The sequence below is a fragment of the Chiloscyllium plagiosum genome, chromosome 10, assembly GCF_004010195.1.
Source record: "Chiloscyllium plagiosum isolate BGI_BamShark_2017 chromosome 10, ASM401019v2, whole genome shotgun sequence".
Taxonomy (NCBI): domain Eukaryota; kingdom Metazoa; phylum Chordata; class Chondrichthyes; order Orectolobiformes; family Hemiscylliidae; genus Chiloscyllium; species Chiloscyllium plagiosum.
The window spans coordinates 5,701,643-5,706,321 of NC_057719.1; the positions used below are offsets into that span (position 1 = coordinate 5,701,643).

At 45.2% G+C, this 4,679-nt stretch overlaps 1 long non-coding RNA gene across 1 annotated transcript in view; it reads left to right on the forward strand.

Moving 5' to 3' along the window:
• The window catches only part of LOC122553354, a 21,746-nt gene extending 19,300 nt beyond the window's left edge, over window positions 1–2,446 (forward strand). The window contains exon 2 of the long non-coding RNA XR_006312688.1: window positions 2,112–2,446. This is a non-coding gene — a long non-coding RNA (uncharacterized LOC122553354). The remainder of the gene's footprint in view (window positions 1–2,111) is intronic.
• The last annotated feature ends 2,233 nt before the right edge of the window (window positions 2,447–4,679 follow it).

Here is a 4,679-nt window from a genome sequence, read left to right on the forward strand (position 1 = left end):
AACAAGCAGTTGGGCTGGGAGTCTGTGAACCACCGCAACCTGCGGTTGCAGGGGACTGCTGCGTGCAGCACCCTCCACCCCAGATCCCCGAGAGAAAGGGGGAGGACTCCCGCGTAGAGAGCCCTCCACTGGGGAACAATTCTGTTTCTTTTATTTTACCAAAGCAACTTTTTTTTTTCCCCCACACTACCGCCTAACTGCGGTAGTGCTTATTACAATTCTGTTTCTTTTTTTTTTGTTTTGGGAGGGTAGGGACTAAATCAAAATAGAGTTGGAATGTCACCGCTTTTATTTATTTATTTTTTAAATTCCACCACCAGGAAGATAGGAAAACACCCGAGTGTCCAGTGACAAACACTGCCCTTCACATCAAAGGGCAGTGCTGTGTGATCAAAACAGTGAAGGGGAGGGTAGGGACTAAATCAAAATAGAGTTGGAGGGAGAAATGATGCACTCCACTCCCAACAATTCTGTTTCTGTCAGCCAGGGGTCAGTGATTGGACCAGATTAACAAGCCCAGTCAGAGAACTCATAGTCTGTGAGGTCCACCTGACTGACCTTGTTACAGTCAGTACAGTTAGGATCCAATAGGGAAGGCATACAGAATGGTGTCTTTATTTCAAACGAAATGGAGTATAAAACTAGGATGTCTTTCTAAAACTGGTTAGACCACAACTGGAATACTATGAGCAGCTTTGATGTCCTTGTCTGAGGAATGATACACTTGATAATTTTTTATGATCCCTTTACCTTAATTAGTTTGTCCAGTTTTGGATTACTTGGATACTCTTAGCATGCAACTCTGATACCTATCATGTTATTCCAGCCATTAGGGTTGTTTCATGCACCACCTTATTTTTAATTATTTTGGAATTATCTATCTGCCTCAAATAATCAGATTACTGGCCATACCTTCACCAGCTGTTCACCTGTTTACACTTTACTCACACCATCTGACACTTTTGATCACCTACAGAGACTTATTATTCAGCCTATTGACACTCCACTCACACCATTTGTACAATCTTTTGGTCTCTCTGCCTACACTTCATGTGCCTGTGTGCTTCCCTTCACTTAACCTGATGAAGGGGCAGCGCTCCGAAAGCTTGTGATTTCAAATAAACCTGTTGGACTATCACCTGGTGTCAGGTGACTTCTGACCTTGTCCACCCCAGTCCAACACTGGCACCTGCACACCATGAAAGATATACTAGCACGGAAGCAAATGTAGATTTCACTCGTTTCCTCATTTTCCCCTATCCCCATCTTATTCCAGTTCAACCTTCCAACTCAGCACCATCTTCATGACCTGTCCATCTTTCTTCCCATCTGTCAGCTCCACCTTCCCCTTTGACCTATCATCTTTACCCCCATCCCCATCTACCTATCACACTCTCAGCTACCTTACCCCCAGCCCCACCCCCTCCCATTTATCTCATCAACCCCTCGGCTCACAGCCTCATTCCGGATGAAGGGCTTTTGCCCGAGACGTTGATTCTCCTGGCTCCTCAGATGCTGCCTGACCTGCTGTGCTTTTCCAGCAACACTCTAATGTAGACTCTGATTTCCATCATCTGCAGTCCTCACTTTCGCCTAGAATTGGGGGCAGAGAAAGTTATTAGATTAATACAGATATGAATAGATTTTCTTCCGAAGAGAGGTTGAGTATGTTGAGCCTGTATTCATTGGAAATTAGAAGAATCAGAAGAGATTTTGAGAAATATATGAGAAATTTAGGGGCTTGACGAGGTAGATGCAGAGAATCTGTTTCTCCTTGTGGGAGAATAAAGGCACTGATGGAATAGTCTCAGATTAAGGGATTGCACATTTAAGACAGAGATGGTAAGGAATTCCCTCTCTCAGAAGGTTAACAATCTGTGGAATTCTTTACCACGGAGGGCTGTCAAGGCTGGGTCATTAAATATATTCAAGGCTGAGACAGACTTTTAATCAGTAAGGGGATCAAGGGTAATGGGGCTAAGACAGGAAAGCGTTGATGATTATCAGGTCAGCCATAATCTCATAGAATGGTAGAGCAATCTTGGTGCACTGAATGGTCTATTTCTGCTCCTGTGTCTTATAGTCTTATTATGCTTATCCATCTCACACAGGCCTTCATATCCTGGATCCACAAATCTACCTACAGACTACAAAACGACAATCAAGGAACCAATTCACCGATCCCAAGTTGCAGAGATTGGACTGAAATTATTAACTACGATAGGTTGTGCGTAAAGTGTGATGAAAGCCACATTGTCTCTTTCTGCATTTAATGGAAGGGTCTATGGCCACATGAAGGACAAGCAAAGACAAGGGCAAATAGCTAAAACCTACATTTCTGTAGTGGTTTTCAAGGTCTCAGGACAATGTCATAATGTATGAATGTAACAGCCAATTTGTGAATGGTAAGATCCCACAAACGAGAGTAAAGTGAATGATCATCTGATTTCAATGACTTTTCTTTGTCATTCACTGACAGATCTATGAGGAGAAAGTGAGGTCTGCAGATGCTGGAGATCAGAGCTGGAAATGTGTTGCTGGAAAAGCGCAGCAGGTCAGGCAGCATCCAGGGAACAGGAGAATCGACGTTTCGGGCATAAGCCCTTCTTCAGGAAGAAGGGCTTATGCCCGAAACGTCGATTCTCCTGTTCCCTGGATGCTGCCTGACCTGCTGCGCTTTTCCAGCAACACATTTCCAGCACTGACAGATCTAGCCAGGATCATTCCGGAATGTGAAGATACTACTGGCTTCTTTCCTCCGCTCCCTCACTCCAGATTGTCTTTTTGAACATTTCTCCCTTGCCCTCTTCACCAATAGCAATCTAGTGAATTTATCAACAACTTGGACTAAAATGCTGATGACGTTATATATTTAATAGAAACCCATCTGGTTCAAAATGTCCTTTGGGGAACAAAATCTACTATCCTTGCATGAGCTGGCCTACCTGTGACTCCGGGCTACACAAATCACAGACCCTCTGAAATAGCCAAACAAAGCACACAGATGTGTCAAAACTGCGACAGGAAACCTGAAGAAGAACAGACAGAACCCCATTAATTGACCTGTGCACAAGGAATGACAAGACACACCCTCTTCTGGTGCCAAACTTGGGTAATCTGAGTCACAGGCTCGTCAAGCCTGAAAAGTCATACTCATGGAATCGTACCTTACAACGTCCCATCACCACGATCACCATCCCTGGGTATGTCCTGTCCTAATGGCAAGGCCGATCCACAAAACCTGCAACACCGTGGAATGGATTCAAGAGGAATTTACCCTAGGAGTCCCCAGTATTGACTCTGGACCCCATGAAGTCTCATGGTATCAGTCATACGTAGGCAATGAAATCTGCTGTTTCCTCCCCTTGGCTGACCAGTCCTTGTACTTCCCGATATTTGGAAAAAAGCACAGAGGCTGACAAGGGCCACAGAATGTACTCTGGGTGGGGGATCTCAATGTCCACCATCATGAGGAGCTTGGCAGCACCACTCCTGACTGAGGTGATCAAATCCAGCTGGACTGGATTTGCAGCAGATGGTGAGGGAACCAACAAGAGGGAAAAACAGAATTGAATTTATTGTCACGTATACCGAGGCACAGTGAAAAGCTTTGTCTTGCGAGCAATACAGGCAGATCATAGAGTTAAATAGCACAGAGAAGTAAATAATAGGTAAACAACGGCAAAAACAGGCGAATGCTAAGAGTTTGAGTGTCCATTCAGTATCTAACAACAGTCGGGTAGAAACTGTTACAAAACCGGCTGGTGCATGTGTTCAGGCTTCTGTACCTTCTCCCCAATGGTAGAGGGTGTAGAAAAACATTGCCAGGGTGGGATGGATCTTTGAGAATGCTGGCGGTCTTTCCTTGACAGCGGGTCTGGTAGATGGATTCTATAGGTGGGCCTTTGTAATTGTCTGGGCCAAGTTCACCTCTCTCTGTAACTGTCTCTGATCTTGAATGGTACAGTTGCCACACCAGGGAGTGATACATCCAGACAGAATGCTCTCGATGACGCACCTATAAAAGTTGGCGAGGGTATTCGCCGTCATGCTAAATTCCCTCAGCTGCCTGAGGAACAGGAGACGTTGTTGGGCCTTTGTAACCAGTGCATCCACATGAAGAGTCCAAGAAAGCTCATTGTGGATGACCACTCCCAGGAGCTTGACACTCTCCACTCATTCCACCTCTGTGCTGTTAATGTGTAGGGGGTATGAGTAACATCCCGCTGAAAGTCAGTAATGAGTCCCTTGGTTTTGCCAGCATTGAGAGCTAGGTTGTTCTCAGTGCACCATTTTCCCAGGTCTTCCACCTCCCGTCTGTAGTCTGTTTCGTCAGCATCTGAGATTTGACTGACTATGGTGGTGTCCTCAGCGAACTTGTAAATGGCATTAGTCTGGTTTTGGCGACACAGTCATGGGTATACAGTGAGTACAGTAGGGGGTTGAGTACACACCCCTGGGGGCTCCAGTATTGAGCGTTAGTGACGATGAAACATTGTGGCCTGTGGGTTAGGAAACTGAGCATCCATTTGCAGAGAGTGGGGCTTAGTCCAAAATCACTAAGTTTCGTAATCAGTCTCCAGGGGATAATAGTGTTGAAGACTGAACTGTAGTCAATGAGTAGGATTCTTACGTAGCTGTTCTTGGTGTCAAGATGTTCTTGGGAGGAGTGAAGGGCA